This window comes from Mustela erminea, chromosome 1, assembly GCF_009829155.1.
Source record: "Mustela erminea isolate mMusErm1 chromosome 1, mMusErm1.Pri, whole genome shotgun sequence".
Classification (NCBI taxonomy): domain Eukaryota; kingdom Metazoa; phylum Chordata; class Mammalia; order Carnivora; family Mustelidae; genus Mustela; species Mustela erminea.
The window spans coordinates 159,390,195-159,411,533 of NC_045614.1; the positions used below are offsets into that span (position 1 = coordinate 159,390,195).

The following is a 21,339-nucleotide window of genomic DNA, read 5'->3' on the forward strand; positions in this document are numbered from 1 at the left end:
AGAATATATTACTAAAGTATAATATTATCCATAGGAAACAATTTTTTAACATCTAAATCAATTTTCTGGTTTTTTTCATGCCTTGAGCTCATGAATTTATTTAAATTATATCCTAAATGTGCTTTATCCTGCCCACCCACAAGTACATAATTCTGTGATGTAAGGGCTTATTAGTCTTATTTTTCTGTCTTACTGACTACCTTGGCAACATCAATAATTAGACACAAAATGAACTGCAGTGATATGCAACAGTGTGGATAAATCTTAACAATATAATATTAGTGAAAGTAATTAAATCTCAAAGCATTATATGCAGCATAATAGCATTTTGTAAAGTTAAAAGCAATCAAAATATATACATATTAGATACACATTATATATATATATATATATACACACACACACACAAACATAAATTTAAGCATAGCTATAGACATGATAAAACTATATGGAAAGGAAAACAAACAAATAGTAAAAAGAATTAGGATAATGATTATTTTAGGTGGGCGAGACAAGAATATGAGATGGGGCAAACTATATGGAAAGATGTAGGTTATTATGAAGCTCCTAACTCTTCTTTTAGGGACTTAGTTCGCTAGTGTTTATCAATTCTTAAAAAAAAAAAAAATAGCCAACTATATGAATTAAAGTAGGCCAAGCATGGACCAATAATGACTATGCATCATGTGCCAAGGAGTGATTCATCCAGTTCTGTGCACCTGAGGGGTGAGGGTGGGGGTAAGTCATAATCACTCTATTAGTTATCTATTGTTATAAAAAAAAATTGTTTTGAAACCTAGTGACTTCAAGCAATAAGCATAAATTATCTCTCAGGATCTCTCATTAGGAATTCAGAAGCAGCTTAGTGAAGTGGTTCTGGTTTCAAACCTTTCATGATGTTTCAGGCAAGATGTCAGCCGGGGTTACACTCATCTGAAGGCTTGACTGGGGCTAGAGGATCCACTTCCATGATGTTTCACTCACAAGGCTCGTAAGTCTGTGTTGACTGTTGGGCTCAGTTCCTTATCATGTGAATCTTTATACAGGGCCACTTGAGTGTCCTCATGACATAGGGGTTGGCTTCTCTAGAGTGAGTGATCCAGACAACTTAGAAGACGCAGTACTGGCTTTTCTGACCCAGTACTGAGAGTCACATACCACTACTCTTACTACATTATATTGGTCACACAGGCCAACCTGGTACAATGTAGGCAAGAGTATGAAAGGGTGTAAATGCCATGAGGCAGGGATCAGAGAGGGGTCACCCCATAAATCAAACTCACTTACCTTGAACATCTAGCTTTTTTAATCTACTGCAACTCTTAAATTCCAAACATTTCTCCTATTCTGTTTTTGGTGGCTTTGGAGAATTTGTTCTCTCCAGAGTTGGAACAACAAGAAATAACTTTCTGCCTTGATATAATGATACTAATTAGCATTCTAATTTCAGTTCCATTTAATGTTTTAATAAACAATATAATATAGTAGCTTTTTTCTGCATGTGCTTTCCTTTGTTTTTTTTTTTTAAGGTTTTATTTATTTATTTGACAGAGATCACAAGTAGGCAAAGAGGCGGGCAGAGAGAGAGAGAGGAGGAAGCAGGCTCCCCACTGAGCAGAGAGCCTGACGCGGGGCTCGATCCCAGGACCCTAAGATCATGACCTGAGCCGAAGGCAGAGGCTTTAACCCACTGAGCCACCCAGGCGCCCTGCATGTGCTTTCAGTTGTGTTGAGCTATATTACTTTTTTTCTTTTCCAATTCTAGAATTTCTCATTTTTAACCTTCTAGGTTACATCCTTCCTAAGTATCCTTGGAATTACTATTCATTTTGTTAGTATCATGGATATCCCTAAACTATAGATGTATTGATTTGCCTAATTGAAAGTTTCCTATAGTTCACTTCATAATATTTACCCAGGTGGTTTTTCATGCATTCAGCACATATTTATAGAGAACCCATTATGTGCCAAGAATGTAGAGTCTCACTGTTATGCACTATTGGAGTAAAAATATATAGGGAAAAGCGGTGGCATGTTATAAGAGAAAGTAAGGGCAAAATATAAAATAAAAAATCAAATTACATATCTGGAAGGATTCTCAATTGTTTTATAAACCTCTTTTTTTTTTTAAGATTTTATTTATTTATTTGACAGAGAGAGATCAGAAGTAGGCATAGAGGCAGGTAGAGAGAGAGAGAGGAGGAAGCAGGGTTCCTGCTGAGCAGAGTGCCCGATGCGGGACTCGATCCCAGGACCCTGAGATCATGACCTGAGCTGAAGGCAGTTGCTTAACCCACTGAGCCACCCAGGTGCCCTATAATCCTCTTTTTGAGGATTTGTAAGAACTATTTGAAAGAACTATACTTTAACCATGCCAATTCAATAGTTGACTCTCACATTTACAGGTCAACTGAGAATCATGTAACAAAACTCCAGTTCAGGTTCTGTGAAATTTTAATACCTCTGAGACTTTCACTCCTCCTTATGGGTGAGATACCTTAAAATGGGGGTTCACAGATCTGATGGAACATAAAACTGTGTTTATATTTATGTTTAATACTAAGACAAACTTGTCTAGTACTTTATCAGTAACTGAAAATTAGCCACACAAAGAATCCCTCTCCCATTATTGCTTTACTGGTTTTCAAAATGCATTCAGGTGAGTAAACCACAGAGTGATCAACTGAAGAATGTGCAACATGTTTGTTGTCCCCCAGTGTCCTATATCACTTCCCAGCTCACATACATGAAGAAAGGGATTTTCATTAGAGGGCTTCTTTTTTTTTCCTTATTAGAATTCATTTCATTAACAATAGGATAGGAAGAAAATTATTTAGAATAAGAAGCTATCAGCACAACAAAAAAAGCACATGGAACAACTAAGAAAATTCTGTAGCCTCAAAAGAGGAATACTCATAAAGGAATAAGCATGTTCCAAACATATGTTTTTGTGTAATGGTTTACAAATGTATCCAACCACATGAAAACTAATAATAGCCATTTTGGCGGGAAAGATGACCCCTTTTCTTAACAGTGAAGATTTTAGCATATTTATTTTTCATATAAACGGTGAGATGATTAATGATGTTGTTAAAATGTCATAAATATTTTTCCTTGAATTTTTGCTTAGCTAAGACTTATAGCTTAAGTCACTTAAAGTCTAATCCAAATTTTGTAGCTTTTTGATATTAGATCAAGTACTACCTACTAAAATGGATATGGAAATAACATATCTTATATTCTTCTGAAATTGTTTACAGTATGTTCTAGGATTACATACCATAATCTCCAAAGAAGTGAATGACTAGCAAGACAATGAAAAAGGACTAGGCCACGTTCACTTATTTTGGGAATTCATTTATCAAGTGAGCTTCAAACCTTGGAGGTTGAACCAGAAAAGTCTTAGAATCTAAGGTTGCCAAGTTTTAGAGATAGAATTAGCTAGAAGGTTTTTTAGAAAAGACTAAACTCAACTAACTTGCTATGGCTAAGCATTTAAAACCTGAAGTTTGTGGATTTCCAACCTGTTCTGATCTCAGCCAGATATTGGCAATCAAGAAAAAATGTTCCTTTTGTGGTACTCCAGTTACTGCCACTCTCCTAGATGAAAACTGCAGAATATCAGGGTGCCCTATTGCTCACATGGAATCCTTACCCTGCTCCCCCCAGTCCCACTCCACCAAAATTTCCCTTTTCCACTCTGAGCTATTTGTTCATTCTTGGATTGCCAATATCAGTTAAGTGTTGATCATATTCTAGAACATCAGAGTAATTAACAATAAGGTGTGAAGGAGGTTTAGAGGTTCACAAGGCAGATTTGCATTTTAAAAGAGGGTCTTGTTAAACACAAATGAACTTCTAATAGATGGAATGTGTGAAAGAGATTTTTCTCCCCAAGGGATGGGAGAAGATTATCTAGAGCTATTTTTTAGCCCAGGTTTACCTACCTGTTTCTCTCTTCAGTCTCTTGTCATTCACTCCTCTTTTTGTCCTAGGGCTTTTGCAAGCAGAGTATATTTAAAATTGGGAATCACTGGTTAGAGGGTTAATTGATAGAACCTTCTACAAACTGAAAGATCTTTGAGGCCTCAAATTAGGTATAAGAGCCCCAATCTCAGAGGAGTCAATTTAAACATACAAAAATGCCCTGCATTATAGGATTAGTTCTTCCTTTAGGTATTTACCTGTCTAATTATTGGCATGAAGAATAATTCATAATAACTTATCCTACGATTACTGAAAGCTCTAAAGAAATGTCTTTTAAACATTGGCAAGATGAAGGAAACTCAAAGTTTTTAAAACATAAAATTATTATAACGTTCATAAAGATGAAAACCTGAAAGCACTCCCCATATAATTTTTGATGTTAGATAGATTAAAGGAATTAAGTCAGAACACCCAAAGGTTTTTCTGGGCCAGAGAATTTAGAATTTCAGAGAAAGAGCAGAACACGAAAATGGGTTAAGCATCTGCCTTAGGCTCAGACCAGGATCTCAGGATCCTGGAATTGAACCAGGCATCATCCTTTCTGCTCAGTGGGGAGTCTGCTTCTCCCTCCCATTCTCCCTCTGTGCCTACTCCCCCCCCTCTAAAATAAATAAAATCTTTAAAAAAAAAAAAAAATGAAGTTCAGCCTTTCATGCTCCTGCCTCAGTAAACAAGGTCCTTAGTCTTTGTTCCTTTGATCTTTGGGGGACATCATTGTCTATGTACAGGGGTCACCCAGAAATGTGATTAAACTGTGTCAGTGGAGAGTCTAACCAAAGACCCCTGCCCTCTCACCTGTGGCTCAATCTTAGCTACTGTTGGCAATTTTTCTTCAGTCATAGAAGGGTGCTAGAAGTTGTGAAGAGAAAAGCTGTTTTTATTATTTAAACAAATAGTAACTATGTTGAAAATATGTTACCTTTTATCGTATTTATAGTTGTTTCACTTCTGGCTTCTAAAGTGTCCTTGAAGACAGTTTAGAAGGGGTTAATAATAATGATGTTCACAGAGATTATTTGAATTTGCCAATTGAACAAATAGTTGAGTTAGGATTCAAATCCAGGATTCAAAGAATTTTATTTCAGAGCTTGTGCTTTTTTCATTATAACAAATTTTAAGGGGAAATAAGCCTTCTTGTTTGAAATAGGGCTGACAAAAAAGCCAATACTACTGAAAATTAGGAATCCTAAATAATTCATTGAAATATGATTTCCCAAAATTACTCTCATCTTACAATAAACTGTAAATGGCAAAATCTCTCCAATTGAATCACCGGGATTAAAGAAATAAGCTTTTAGTTTATTTCTCTCCTTATAGAAGTTGACCAGTAGTGATCATTTTTTTTAATTTGCCCTAAAGAGAGTGATTATCACTGCAAATGGTGTTATAAATAACTTTTCTTAAAAATTTTATATAGGATAGCCCCATAATTTATCATCCAAACTGGGGCACTTTTGAGAGTAAAAGTGACCACTATTAATAATTGAGCTTGAACAGTTGGAACTAGAATTATTCTGAGTAAACTGGGAGAAATGCCCAATTTATAAGACATAATTCTGAGTCTGAGAGTGATGCATTTTGAGTGAAAAAAGGCCAGCAGAATGAAAATCCATGTATCCGACCTATAACTTGTCTTGATTTCCCGCTCCCATGAAGTTTGCACTATTCAACACCTCAGCCTCATGTTCTGCCCAAGAGGTGATAGGTCATTGCATCCATTTAAGACCAAGTCAGCAGGAAGAATGTCACCTGCTAAGATTCAAAGCCTAATTTTTTTAGACCATTCAGTAGCTGAGGGCTCCCATCTAAACTTTGACTAGCCATAACCCAGACTCTCAGACCAAAAGACAGAATACAAAATGCAGTATTCCTCAGAAAACTTTAGCCACTTTTATGAGGGTCTAAGCGACAGAAATTAAACCAACATTTGGAATGTTAAAAGGGAAAATCTTTCAGCAGTAAATTTCAGTGATTTCAGTAAATCACTTTTACAGCTGATCAAAATAAGATTATATAATGGAAGGGTCTTAAGTTAGTATATAATAAAAATAATTACACTGCTAAAAAGTAGATTTTTATATATCAAAACTAATTACGATAGCATAGGATTATGTTTAATCTTAGAACATCTTTATAACAGGCACAAAAATAAATTTTAATCTGAAAAAAGTTACTGTTTCTGAGAATGGACTGCTGTGTATCATCAATGTAACAGTCTTCTTTGCCTATAAAATGCACTGTTGAAAGGTGACCCTCAGAGAATGGTACAGTCAACAAGGTAACACTACCAGAAAATGATAGATCGAGAGAGTTTGACAATTATTGCTAACTGTTGCTGAACTATTTGGAAATTCTTCAAATGCGATTCATTTTCTCCACCTAGCTTAAGAAGTATTTTCTCAGCCTGTATAAAGTTCAAATTAATTTCATTTGGTTCCTGGAAAAAATGTCCGTTGTTTTGTTGTTGTTTTGTTTTGTTGTTTTTTTACACTTTAAATTTTTATTTAAGATAGAAAGTTTCCCTTCTGGACAAGTTGCAGCCTGAAAGTGGTCAAAAGTCTGGGGGCACGGGGGAGGACTAATGAAACTTTGTTGTGGAATAGTTCACAAAGGAATACAAGAAGCATTACATAATGCAGCCCTTTGTTTGTGGAGCCTCTGACAGAATCCTGCAGTTTGAGCTCCAGCTGAAAGCGGCCACCAAAGTCCTCCCTAACTCCAGGCAGCTCTGAGTCTTTCTCCCCACCTCCTGCTATGATTACTTTGGCTTCTGATTAAATCACCCCTTATATTTAAGGTCACTAACCTAAAAAGACCCAAAGCTACTTATTCTCTCCAGAGTTCCCCATTAACTTGTAATATTTGGAAGGCTTGAAAATAGCTTCTGTCCCAACTTCTGCAGTCTCTTCTCCAAAAGCAAGTGCTATAACAATTTCCTTAGACAGGGGTTAAACTTCAGGTGAAAGATTTTGGAAGCTAATTAGCATGCTAAGGACTTGAGCCTTTGGGTGAGTCACAGTCATGCTACCTGAGGGACAGAGAAAGTGTCTCCTTATGAGTGATATTTAACAAGTGCTGCTTCCTCACTTAGCTTTAGTACAGTTGGAACTGCATTGCATTGTCTTCTTCGTATTTAATGGAAATCTTGTTTATATGATCTCTTATTTAAAACATCCATCCCTTTGGGGCTTATTCTAATGTTTTACTTCTTACTTAAAATAAATTTCTACTAATTTTGGAAAACTTTTAAAAGTTTCTTTTACTATATGAGTAACTGAATTGGTTGTAACAGTTTCTTCTCATAGAACATCTTATTTTAGATTCAAGTGTTTTTTTTTTCTCTTTTAACCTGGTTTAATTCTCTTTTCATATCTTAGTACAATTATGATTTTCCCCTTTGCTTTTGGAATGGGAATTTCATTACATGTATTGAATGTCTAGTGTATATAATCAAAACGTGAAGCTAATAAGTATTTATTAAATGCCAAGAATATAACCAGTGTTTGCCATCTTGTTAGGAAGAATAGTTCGGATAATTTAAATTATGAAAGTTCTTTCTTGGTTAGAAATCTGTTCAGTAGCAGAAATACTGATTTGAGTGGCTTAAACAAATAGGGGTTTGTGTTTCTCACAGAACAGAAAGTTCAGAGGTAGGGAGTCGCTGGTGTGTGATAAAGCCAGGGCCAACATCTCTGAGATTCTCTTTGCCTTTTGTTCATGCTTATTGCTTTAGGATCACAAAATAGTTGCTGCAACTCCAGTCATCATGTCTTTGTTCAAAGAAGGAAGAGGGTGAGGAGTATCAGGTATTGTAAACAGTGTTGAATCACTTATAGTACACCTGAAACTAATATTACACTGTGCATTAACTAACTGGAATTTAAATAAAAACTTAAAAAGAGAGAGAGAGAGAGGGAAGAAAGGAGATGCCAGAGGATTGCCTTTTACCTCTACCTTTATCAAAAAAAGAAAATGCTTTCTCAGAAGCCAGCAGATTGCCACATAGATTTTACTGTGTAGAACTGGGTCCCAAAGCCACCCTTTGTTGCTAGGGAGGCAAGGAAATCAGGGAACAGATTTGTCATAATTGGCTCAGAAATATCGTAACTCATCATGCAGGACTGGGCACATTGCCATTCTGAACAAAATAGGGGTCTGTAGCTAGGAAGAATTGGGGGAATGGGGATTGGGTAGACAAGAGTGTCAACTCTAGCTGTATAGGCAAAACAAAAGTTAATGTAGAACACAAAAACTACAAAATGATTTATGTTGAGGTAGAAAACAAGGTAATTAAAGCAATTAGATCAATAAAAGAATAATAAGGTAACTAAGGTAAGAACAACTAAGGTAAGAACAAAACCTTAAAAGCAGGAACATATATTCTGTGTTTGGGAAGTAGCCACTACATTATGAATTCCTTAGTTCTTTGAAGGCAGGAAGAAAGTTTTATTTCTATTTATTTTCCTGGTGTCTCACACACAGTAGATGCTTATTGAATCATAGTAAATGAATGTGTAATATTCCAACCCAGAAGTCCAGACATGACTTCACAAATTATAGAGATAACAGAAGAGAAAATTTAAAATTTAGGACTCCCTTGACAATACCAGGATAAAGGCAAACACTAACACAGACCAGCTATACTCTAGAATACTTGTCGGGAGGGATTGGAACCTGGGATGCCTAAGCAAGGTAGAGCAAGAATTGGAGGCAGAAATGCCAAGTTAATAAATTGAACTTGATCTGTGAAAGCCTGATTATGTTTCTGGAATCCAATTTTGGTAATACACAAACAGCAGTTTCTGACAGGCCCTCCACGTGTTAGAAGCACCAAGCCTGCTGCTGTTGTTTGCTCGTTTTTGCTCCAAGTTCTGCTCTCTGTGACCTTCAGGGATTTCCAGTGTGCTAGGAGCTTTGGAAAAATGAAATGTAACTCATTGGAGATTTCCTAGATGACTACAACAATTGAAATTTTACATTTATTCAGTGCCTGTTGTATGCCAGTCACCCTCCTGCAGTTTTTAGGAGATTATGAAAATAACCCTGGCTACAAATTATTTACATTCTAATTAATAATTTAAAAGTTTTGATTGATTCAAGATAAAAGAAAGGAAAAAAATTATACCATTCCAAAAGAAGAAGAAGACAACGAAGAAGGAGAAGAAGAAGAAGAAATCAAATCAGTTAAAAGGATAGGTTGATTGGCTTTTATTGTTATGGTGCTAACTTAACCAGACAACTAAGCCAAGCATTAAACTCGTTTCTGCAAATACTATACAAATAACTTCCACCAAAGGGAAATTGCCCTTCTTGCTATAGGCCTGACTTTTTTTTATTTTTTTTTTTTAATTTAACAAAGGACAATGTTTCTTGTTTTATTTCCCCAAACCTAGAATTTAAATTTGGTTTACAGTCTACAACATGACTGAATATCAGACTGAAATAATAGATAAAAATAATTTCATTTTTGAATTACACCTTCATGAATCCCACATAATTTCAAAGATTTGGCATTACCTTTTGTTTGTACAACCTTGATTTTACCTGAGAAATATGGCAACAGATTGGGGGATTGGCACAGTATTAAAATAGGCAACTTTAGTTACTTGGCATTTCTAGCACACTTATGGTCTATGGCCATTTAGTGAAGTTTACTTGTTACTTTAGGCTTCAGCCTCCCTGGTTAGATTAGAAGACTTAAGGTTTATTTGAGCTGAAGAGTACTTCTTATGTGACAAAGGAACACCTATTTTGTTTTAATTGATTGAGTGATGTATTTTCAGTGGCAGATCTTTAACAACTCCTCCAAAGACTTGTAACATTGCTAATATTGTACTTGAATAAGTTATTTAATTCATCTGTGCATCAGTTTTATCTTCTGCCAAATGAGTTAACTAGACTTGTGCGATCTTTAGCTACTTTCAGCTCTAAAACTGTATGATCTCATGTTTCAGTTCAAGAAATATTAGTGAAACATTTACATGATGCAAACCAATATGGTAGAATCTAGATGGATACAGAGGTGAATAACATGATCTTTTTATGTAAATAGCTTACAATTTGAAGCATTCAAGGTTGAAATGTCTATTTCCCAACACATCCTAGCTACTTATGTTTGGGATGTTATTTATGAACGAGGGTATATAATTTATTCCCAGAGGGGTGCAAATTTTGTCATTTGTCAATGTTTTTCATACCTAGATTTGAAGAACCCAAAAAAGGGTCTGAACTATCATGTTAATAATGTGCATTTGTATCCTACCTTCACTTCAAAGAGTTTAGAGCATTTCAGAACTATTATCTCCTTCATCCCTAAAGAAGCCCAATGCATGTAGAAAAGGATAAATATAGTTATTCCCATTTTGGGGATTAGAAACTGGATCCTAGGCTTCCTGGAGTCCTACACTGAGGCAGTGAGTGAGAGCATGATAATCTAGGCATTGTCACCCAAGGCTGCACAGCCAGCTTCACTTGAGGGCAACAATTTCTTTTTGGAAGTTCTGTAGGGCCCAACTGCTAAATTGTCTTCCACACCGTATCCTCCCTTATTCCCTGTTCAAAAAACAGCTTAGCCATTGATGATTTCAGTTGTATCAACAGAGGGAAAAAAGGTTTAGGGCAAGAACGGCCTTTGTGCAGCAACACTGTGATATGGAAGCAGTAATACCATGCTATAATGTTTCAGTGTCGGGTGTGCATTAAAATTAGAAGTGGAAAGGGGGTGCCTGGGTGGTTCAGTCGGTTAGTGTCTGTCTTGGGCTCAGGCCATGATCTCAGGGTCCTTAGGTCATGATCTCAGCGTCCTGGGATCAGTCCCACATTAGACTCTCTGCTCAGCGGGGAGTCTGCTTCTCTCTCTCCCCCTGCCCACTATGGGTGTGCACTCTCTCTCTCAAATAAATAAATAAAATCTTTTTTAAAAAATAAAATAAAATTAGAAGTGAAAAGAAGTTGGGGACTTCTTCATCAATCTAATCAAACTACAGAGGAACAGCAGCCATAAAGAAACCTCAACTTATGCCAGGTGAGAACATCATTCGAAACATGCCACCCTGAAAACTCTGCCTCCAGTCTTGGTATCGCTAGGATTTTTCTAGTCTGTTTTCAAGAGGTGTCAGGAACATAAAGAAATTTCTTTTTTTTTTTTTTCCCATTTCTTTTCTTTTCTTTTCTTTCTTTTTTTTTTTTTTTTTTTTTACAATTCTAGCAAGCAGCTCCTTGGAAACAGGTGATTATATTTCCTTCTTTACGTAAATCTTCTAGATAGTAAAAAAGTCATATCCGTGTTTCATCTCATGGTTTCCTTAGTCAAAAAATTTGCATCTGAGGCCTAGGAAAATGTTTGGCCGTCACAATTGAATGTTTAAACAGGTGCACACCGCACTGGGCTGACTGAGGAAAGGTAGTCTCCTCCTTCTGGAAACCCTGACATTAAGAGAATGATTCTTGTGTCGGCTTTCACAAGTGCTTGTAAAGGAAAGTTCAGGTGAATCTTAAATCCTATTACCTGGTTGCTAACCAACTTGCCTCCCCCCTATTTCTGTGTTCTCATGAAGAAATTGATTTAATAGATTCAAGATATTATTAAATACATTCTGCATTAATATTATATGTCCTCTTTGAATCCAAGTGGCAATACAATAGAATTTCATTTTATAAATAACACCTTTCAAGCTAACACCACAGGGCACAGTACAAAAGAATCAAAATAGAACACAAATGCTGTAATCAAATGCAGACCCCAGGAAGGCTGATTAAAAAGGCATGTTGCTAGTAAGAGCAGCCGACAGGGTAAGTATAGTGGGTCAGAGCAGAAAAGCCTGCTGAACAGAAGGGCAAACTAAAATAAAACGGACTCGCCTGCCTGACTCACATGGATTCACGGCTCTCCTTTGTCATTATCCCCCTTTGGACTCAGGAATCACAAGGGAGATGTGTGTGTCTATTTGTTGGGGAGGTAGGCATCAACTGTATGTAGGGTCATTAGGTTTATCCTCAGTCCTTATACACAACACAGAGGAGACACATCCTAAAGACAACTGCCTCCAGCTGGCAGCGATTGAGAGACAGCCTGAGGAGGCTTGCTTTGCTCGGCGAACCACTGGTTTTCAGAAAACACAACTGTGAGGAAGCAAACAGGTCCTTCCCATAACATCGAGCACAGACAGTACTATTTCTGGCCAGGCACGGGGAAAAATCAGTAAATGAGTGAGACACATGCTTTGTGGCCTTAGCCTGGTGACAGTCTCCTCTCCACAGGACTCGCTTCTCACTAGAACTGCTTTCTATGTCTTCGGCCCCTCACCAACACAACCTTTCCTAATGTTCTTTTGTGTTTTAAAACCCTACCTCTTATTAGAGAATAAAAGGTTCGGGCTCTTTTTATTTTTATTGTTATTATTTTTTTAAAGATTTATTTATTTATTTGAGAGAGAGAGAGAGAGAGCAAAATGTGCAAATGGGGGGGGAGGATGGGGAGGAAGGGTAAACGGAGAGGGAGACTCCCACCTAAGCAGGGAGCCTCATGAACGGCTCCTTCCCAGGACCCTGAGATCCTGACCTGAGCTGAAACCAAGAACCAAACACTTAACCAACTGAGCCACCCCAGGTGCCCTCAGGCCTCTTTTTAAAGGAATTAAGGAATTAGGTTAAACAGCGTCAGTGTTTCAGCAGGATACCTCCTTAGCTATAAGTAAAACCAGTTCTAAGAGTGATCACTTTTAGAAGTGCACCAAATTGGTCATTTTCTGATGTTTCTCTATTTGATATTAAGACAAGAACCATAGGAAAAATTTCCTACTAAATACATGACCCATTTTTCTGAAAAATAGCAACCTATACTTAACAGTCTCCCCCTGCCCCCCACCCAAAAAAATGAGTCAACAGCAAATATGGATTCTTGAGTCAATAAAAAGAAAAGAAAAAATTTTTTAAAATGATCATTGAGACAGTTTTTACCTCTCTTGAAGCTGTGGGTTGTTTGTAATGACTCTCTGATTATCATTTAGTTGAAACTCTGGACTGGGCTCACTGATGCATAAGTTTAGGTCAATAGGTTAGCATTTCTGTACATCTTTTTCTTAATCTATAAATTATAAACAAAACACACACGAGCAGCACTTGAGGGGAAAAGGTTATTATACAAATACTAGTATTGTTACTTTAAAAAAAAAAAAAAGATCTTATTTGAGACACAGAGAGTATGGTGCAGGGAGAGTAGAGCAAGAGGGAGAAGCAGAGTCCCCGAGGAGCAGAGAGTCTGATGCAGGGCTCAATCCCAGGACCCTTGTGATCATGACCTGAGCCAAAGGCAGATGCTTAACCGACTGAGCCACCCAGATGCCCTGACTATTGCTACTCTGACAGTATTCATTTAGCTATGCAGAGTCAATTTATTAGTAAAGGTGAATAACATTACAGTAAATTGAGAGCTTTGGATTATAATCAGCAAAGTGAGTATTTTTATAAAATATGTGAGCAAATAATGATAACTTGGAGTTATCATTGCATTGCCTCTTCAGCCCAAATTTACCCTTCCTTACTTCTCTACAAAAACATATCTGAGTCCTTTACATATGTTTCTTTTTCAAGCTAGTGTGAGTGCACTTTGTCAGTAGCGGGTCCAGAGAGACGTTACAGGAAGAAGAGGTTTTGCTTGCTGGTTCCTGGGTATTCCTTTGGCAGAGTCCAGCAGTGTGCATAGTTTCTCCAGGGCCTGGCTCCTGCAGCACACACAGCTGCTTCAGTGTCCAGCAGCTGAAGAACATGTAGCTTCTCCAGGGCCCAGTGACCAGCAGCCTCCCCCAGCACCCAGCACACGTGTGTATGCACATGCACATATGCATGCATACACACACACACAGTGGGTAGTTTGTGTAGTAGCGTGCCTCTGATGAGACACCTCCCTGTGAACAGCCTCTCTGTTCCCTACAGTGCAGATTTCCAGCAAGATCTGCTAATGCAGCTCTCTAGCAACTTCCCTGCCATTCATTCATCAATATCTGTGCCTGGTCCACCAAGATCTGGATCCCACCACAGGACCGGAAGGGACTCTCTCTGGGTACTGATTCTCAGCCCTACAAGTAATCGTTGCTCCTTATATTTGCTATTCTTATATAATTTAGAATTCTCTTTACTTCTTACTAGCTACTCCCTCATTACTGCAATCCACTGTTATAGTTAATAATTCTTTATATTAAACTTCTCCTGTTCAAATTGCTGTGTGGTTTCTCTCTCCTAATGGACCCTGACTAATACATACCCAAAGAATATTAGAATAATCTGTATTCTTTGGGAGTATGGAAAAGTAAATATGATAAGCCATCACTTTATGGAATGGATTAACATTGGTATAAGACACCTTATCTAAGCCTGGCTATTAGAAAATCAAAACTTTTGAGAGGGTGCTTGGGTGGCTCATTCGGCCCCAGGGTCCTGGGATCGACCCCTGCATCAGGCTCCCTGCTCCGTGGGAGCCTGCTTCTCCCTCTCCCTCTGCCACTCCTCCTGCTTATCCTTGCTCTCTCTCTCTCTCTCTCATTGTTAAGTAAATAAATAATAAATAAAATCTTAAAAAAAAACCTTTGAGAATCTGATGCTAGATTGAAAAATGATATAATACGATGTTATATACTATTTTAAACTACATATTGTTTTAAGGACCATTTTTAAAATATTTTACTTGATATCACTGAGAATTTCTTATATGGGAGCTATAATAAAGCAAATCACAAAGGTCTAGATTCAAAAGTAACTCGCTGACCTTGAAAAGATGTTGCAAAGTAACACTACGATGTGAATTGGTGTATTATTAATGCTAGGATAATAATGATACCCATCACTTACTGAGAACTCAGAAAGTTCTTAGCATTTTACATTAATTTATTGAATTCTCATAGCAATAGAGGTGGATGCTATTATTATCCCCATTTTACCAGTGGGAAAACAGAGGCTTAGAAAAGTTAAGGAACTGGCTGACATGGTATGTGTGGTAAGTTTCAGAGCCAGAATTTGAACCGAGATTTTCCTGTGAGCCCTGGTTCTTAACCACTGCCCTCTGCTTCTAGAACACTACCGGTAAAGCAGATAGCAAGTTCCCTGGGAGAACAAACACAAAAACTTGTTTTTGTTGTTTTCATCAAATATCGGGGGGAGGGGGGCAGGGAACAACAACAACAACAACTCTGAAATATCCCTAAAATGTGCACCACACCCTGCCCTGAGCTATTTCTGAGACAGGCAATCTCTCATTGTACCCAACAAGATATGGACAAAACTGGACGAACACTGATGATCCAGTCCCCAGAACCAAAGTGTTAACAGTGTATCCACCACCTAGCAGCCTTTATTCCGAGCTGAAGTGAAGGCAGATGAAATATTAACAGCAGTTCTAGCAGCACAAAATGAAATATGAGATCCTGTATCAGAAATTATTAGTAACCTGTTAAAAGAAATGCTGAAAAATGGCAGTTACCAAATTAAAACTGGGAAACAGAGCCCAAATGGGAAATTTCGAAAAGTTTGGAGGAAAATAAATGACAGATTGTCCTCTTGGCTCTTATTACTATGCCATCCTAAATCCTACTTGGCAATACGTGGTGGAGGTGAAATAAGAACTGCATCACTGCCAGTGCTGGGCCTCAAATTTGTAGTCCTAAGTGTCTGGGATGATGTCTGAGATTGATTAGAAAAGTGGTTGGAATTTGGTAGCGTTTAGCTTTATCGAAACTGAAGAGTCTGGAGACTCTTATTATGAAAGGCTTCCTCTCATTTGTGAATTGGCCCCTTTGCTCCACTTTTGGATGGCTGGCTTCCTCCATGCAGAGCTACACTAAATGCTCTACATGGGAAAGCTATTCTCCTTAAACGCCTTCACATTTAAAGCATCTATCTGGTTAGATTCGTGTTTCTGACTCCAAATAGCTAGCATCAAAAAGGGAGGGGGGGTTACAAATACCAAATACCGGGCAGCAAATGAAGGAGCTATTTTTCCATCAGTAATTGAGAGCAGAGAAAGGACTATAAGCAGAGTGGTTGAGCATTCAATGCCAGAGAGAAAAAGGAAATGAGCTATAGGACCATACAATCTTAGTATTGGCAGAGACCATGGAGCTCATGTGGTCCTACCCTATCATTTTTCAATGAAGAGACTGAGACATGGGGAGTTAAGGGACTTGACTTGCCCTAGACACATAGTTGTTTACCGACAGCCAGGCCAGAAACATTTCCCAGTTCCCAGTCTGGAACTCTGCAGTTCAGTGTGCTATTGCCATCCTCTACTGAAAATTAACACTAACCCAGCCTGGAACATAGAAGAATTCAGCATCTGTGGGGAACAAGAAGCATGATGAATTTTGAGATGGAAATCAGTCTGGGAAAAAGAGGGGAAATGGATGATCCTGCTCGGTTGTGACTCATTGGCCAAGCTTGTGCAAGACAGTTTGTGTCCGTTTACTCCCCCGTGCCTTCCCACGAAAAATAATAAAACCTTCGGTTATAATCTCCCAGGGTTTATATTTATGCATTCAGATTTGATTTGCTTGGCAAACTCTCCTGCGTGCAGGTTACCCCCAGCTATGGATTGGTGGCACTGCTATTGATCCCTGTGATTTACAGGAGCCTAACTTTCCTTCTCTAGCAGTGAAATATGTTCTGGAGTCTTCTCCAGAAGACACTCCTAACTGAGGAACAGAGTAGGTTCAAGATATAAGAATTATCTTCTATTAACCCTTGTGTTCTATTAACCTCATGGAGAACTTGAACAACATTTGGGCCTTTTAATCAGGCTCCTGAGTTAGGTGGAATATATATACAGAATTTGGAAGCACAGGTTTCTTTAAAGCAAAAGAGTAGCAAAGAAGATACAGTAAAAACATCTCAACAGGATTCCCTGTGAAATAAGCAGTATAGGTCTTTAAAACCGAATATTTTTCAGAATAGAGCAACCGGAAATGAGAGAATCCGACAGTATGATGAAAACTACAGATGGAATGCTTTGCATGAAAAGTGATTATAGACAAGAGAGGACTCAGGAGTGGGTAGGCGTGGAGTTGGGAAGGAGGAGGTAACTGAAATAAGAGAAGATAATGCTTGACCAGGTCTAGTAAAATATTCCCTGCCGCAACCACTGTTCCATGAAGAGATTGAGCCAAGAGGCCTGAATAAACTAACCTTAAGTTCAGAGTTGCCATTATTGTGGGAGGCATCAGGGAGAGCACATCCGGATTTGTGTTACACAGTAATCACTGCTGGGTGTCAGCATTCATCAGCCAGATGGTCAGACCCACAATTAATCAATTAGGCTGGGATGATCAACCGGACTAAGTTTTCCCCTTTGGTAAAAAACCCTCATCATGCGGTCAAGGCCAATAGCACTTTTATCCTGTTGCTTTTGGAGAACCTTCTAAAAATCCCTCTTTTCTTTTTTCGGCTCCTAGTTACTGGACACTGTTAAGCTTCAAACTGCTTTGACAATATAGATACCCCAAATTGGGACTTTAACATAATAGATTCTCAGCATCCTCTGTGTTCAAGGATAATGTTTAACACCCCCAGACAGAAATGAGCTTTTCAAAGCAGCGTTCTCGGAGGAGTGTTACCCAACTCATTTTACTGGGGCCTTCATATGGGTTCCATTCAGTCCAATGGAATAACATTGGAAATGACTCTTTCGGTGGGCACTTATGAAAATGATAATCAAAGAAAAGCAATACCAATTTATTGAGTGCTCACCATGTGACAGACACTGCTATGAAAAGGACCGACAAACGCTGATTCAGTCCTTATAAATAATTCAACAGTGATAGTATTCCATTTCAAAGACAAGAAGACCGAGGCTAGAAAGTTCATCTGCCCAAGGCTGAGCATTTAACAAAGATGTGTTGAAATAACATATTACACTCTGGAATGAAAACTAAATTGATTTACTCTCCACTTTCTTACACATCTTACATATGTATGCATCTCTAAGACATAAAAATTAGGAATGTATACTGAGTCCTTATTATTCCTTGTCAAAGAAATATTTTATTAGTGTTTCCCAGCTCTGCAGATCTTCTCTTCCCATGCCATTCTTGCTACACACCATCTGACTTGAGTCATCACTATTATTTGCTGATAATTCTCGGTCTCCACCTCAATCTCCTTATCCAGATACGGCTCCTCTAAGGTTGTTTCAGATACTAAGATTTTTCCCTATCCATTGGCTCATAGGGCAGTTTGCCTCCTCTCAAACAAAATGTCTGTTACTGACTGATTTTTTACGTTGAACCTTGTCTTTCCCTCTGATAGTTTATTTTCCCTCTCCTCTTAGTGTATTACGGCAACACTGCAGAGGGAGAGATGTTGGAAACTCCTGTTGGTGGGAAGCCTCTATTTATGATGGACATCTATGCTGACCCCACTGAGTAGAAGTACGGACACCATGTCATATGCCCCTTGCATTTTGTCATTGAACTTGGCCCTTTCTTTTCTCTCAGCTCTTCTCTTACCCCCACCCAAGCTTGACTTAAGGAATACTTCTCTTTAGCCATTTTGTGACCAGTATTCACAGGTTATACAAGGACACTATTGACTCAAATGTACGTCCTTTTATATAATTACATTCTTTTATGGAGTAGGAGGCTTCTTTTTGTTATTTAACAGCAGGGCTTTCCTTTAATTTTTTGTTTTGTACTTACCAAATTGGGAAAGCAATATCAAAATGCCAGGATAGTGTATAGGTAACCACTGGTTCTTAAATCAAGTGCAGGAGCACATGGAGGGGGAAAAAAAAAAAAAAGGTATTCCAGAAATCTTAATGAACCTCTTTTCTCCTCCAGGGCTCTCACAGTGCCCTTTTTTCCTAACTGTGATACTTTGATTTGCTCTTGTTGTGTTTGGTAGGCAGCTGTTGGCAGTTTTTCCCTGGCTGCTCCTTTTTCTGCAATCCTACCATCTCCCCCCACACCGCCCCCCCCCCCAGCCGAGGAGGCTCTTTCATTTTGTCCTGCAGCATCTCCGTGTATCGCAGAGCCGAGCCCTGCCATCTAGACTGCCTTTCTGCTTCATTTTGCTCCTGACCTAAACCCCCCTGCTATTCCAGGCCTGGCCTCTCATGACCAGAGACTGCTGACTCATCCTGGCCTGTGCCAAGCTGTGCAGTCGCTTAGCGATGTGGACAGGAGTCGAAGGACTAGAATGAGATCACTGAACTCATTTCACTTGTTGCTTACGGTACAGTCCAGCATGAGCTGGAAATGTAGGAACCTCAGCCTCCCGAGCAGAAAGAGTAAGTAGATTACACACACTGCATCACCAAGTCCTCAACAAGCAGTGGTCGGGCGGTGGGTGGGGGCCGGCTTTCTCATGGCCGTGGCCGTGGCCAGGGCATTCCGGTTCATCAGGAGTGTTCCTTTGTCCTCTCTTCTTCCTCTCCTCCACAGTCGTACCCTCCCCCGCTTCCCTGAACTTCCCTTCTGAAAATGTCCGGATGGCACAGCAATGATCTGGGCAGAAATGAAATTTTGCTAATAAGCAGGCTCTGCAAGAAATCCTGGAACAGTGACACTGTTGAAACTGCTTCGTTTAGTTTGTCTACTGGGAACTCATATGAACTTCCCAACAGAATTCAAGGGGATAAAAAAAAATCATTTTTGGTGTGTGTGTGTGTGTTGTTTTTTTTTTTTTTTTTTTTTTTCCTTGATTCTCTTTTCCTTTCTGTTTTGAGGGAGGTAGTTTCAGGAGACATGGCTGCATTCTGGTGTGGTGTAAAGTTTTCCGTCGGGAGACAATAATGTACATTCCTCTGGCAGGACGGGATGGGGTTTTTTTTGTTTCTCTTGCTGTTGTTTATTTATAAGACATTTCCTCTCAGTTAGTGGAAGTTAGATCGTAAGAGGCTCCAGTGATTTTCCTTCCACCTCCCCTCCCTAATTTCTGTGCTTCAGCACTCTGGAACACTGTGAACTCGACAAACTAATCAGAGCAGGGAGCTTAGCAGCCAGGCCTGGACACTCTCAAGAGACTGTGCTGATTCTCAGTCGACACTCCTTGGGATCAGGAACCACAGTCCTGGTGAGTGGTGAGGTTCCAGAATTTGATGTGTCAAGGATTCTATTCTTGGTGTCTCTGAGGCAGTCAGGAAATAAAGGGTGTTTAAAAAAAAATACATTTTTTTTTAAACGCTACCAAACAATTCAACGGAATGATGAAGATTTTAGTGTGCACAGCTGAGAGCACTCTGTAGACAATGGCAGAGCCTTGAGTCCGTTCTCAGGAGGATCCTGCAGGCTTAGGCTTCATGCTGCCACCGATGGATGTCAGCCTTGACATGCCTAGCAAACATGCTTGTGGGAGGAGGAAGGTAGGTGAGTGTGTGAGGGTAGGGAGGTAGCTCTCGCGGTGGTAAGAGGGGGAAATGAAAGTGAGACTCATCGTTCATTTGGAGTTTCTCTCTACCAACTTCACTCATCTCTATTCTGGACATTTACATTCTGCTCAGAATACTTACCTCCCCAGCTAAGCAGGAAAGAAAAGTAGATGCATAGCAAAGGAATATTGTTAATACTGTTCTTCTAAAGATTGCTTTGCTAAGAACTGGTTGCTTTTAAATGTGAGGGAACCTCCCCTCACCCGACCTTTGGAAAATATTATTTGTCACACCCTCTTCTTTATTCTTCTGCATTCATGGTATCAAATAGAAGAATGCAGTGAGAATCCTTATTTGGTTCCAGGGAAATTTATCATCCTGACTTAGGAAAACTAGATGACTGTCCTCTCAGTATTAAACCCAAATATAGTATTGTCCTCAATATAAGAGACTCTGATTGAGTATGCTCTGGGAGGTTGTCGAAGGAATGGAATGGGGGTGGTTGCATCCTGTTTGATATGAGACTAGCAGAAGAGTCAACAGACGAGCTTTCAGAGCCAATGTGTGCCTTCCATGCCCTTACTAAATAACTTACACTCTCCCCGGAAGTGGAATTTCAGCTGGAATGTGTATTTGCCCTTTGCCATCAGGTGCCTACTTTACTGCTTTTCAAAGATATTTGATCTTACCATGTTTTCTTGTCTTTCTCCCAATTTCAAGAATCTGGCATATTCCAAAATATTAGAAGTGAAAAAAATAATTAAAAAAAAACAAACAAAAAAACATGGTGGCCATAAAAGCATTTGAGTGTGTGGCAGCATCTGAAGTAAATTGCTCTTTGGAAAGGAGGGAGGAGTCTTTGATGTCCCCAATATGGTTCTCATAGGCTAAAACTTTCAAGAACCACAACCCAGCCTAAGGGGCGCTTACTCGATGTTCTTAAATATTTGGAAAGAGATGCTATTTTATTGTTTTAGTTGTCCTTGCTGTTAACGCATTGCCAG

The 21,339-nt window shown here is 38.8% G+C and overlaps 1 protein-coding gene across 21 annotated transcripts in view; it reads left to right on the forward strand.

Annotated features, from left to right (window-relative positions):
- Positions 1-21,339, forward strand: part of ZBTB20 (zinc finger and BTB domain containing 20) — a 785,951-nt gene that overhangs the window by 479,860 nt on the left and 284,752 nt on the right. For 2 of the 21 annotated variants that reach the window (XM_032360044.1, XM_032360114.1), the window contains exon 1: positions 18,610-19,255. The exons of 17 other annotated variants lie outside the window; for them this stretch is intronic. The gene's annotated coding sequence lies outside the window, so the exon portion shown is untranslated. Of the gene's footprint in view, positions 1-18,609; positions 19,256-19,691; positions 20,041-21,339 lie in introns of those variants that run through there. 2 more of the 21 variants (XM_032360186.1, XM_032360203.1) reach the window with 1 other exon arrangement.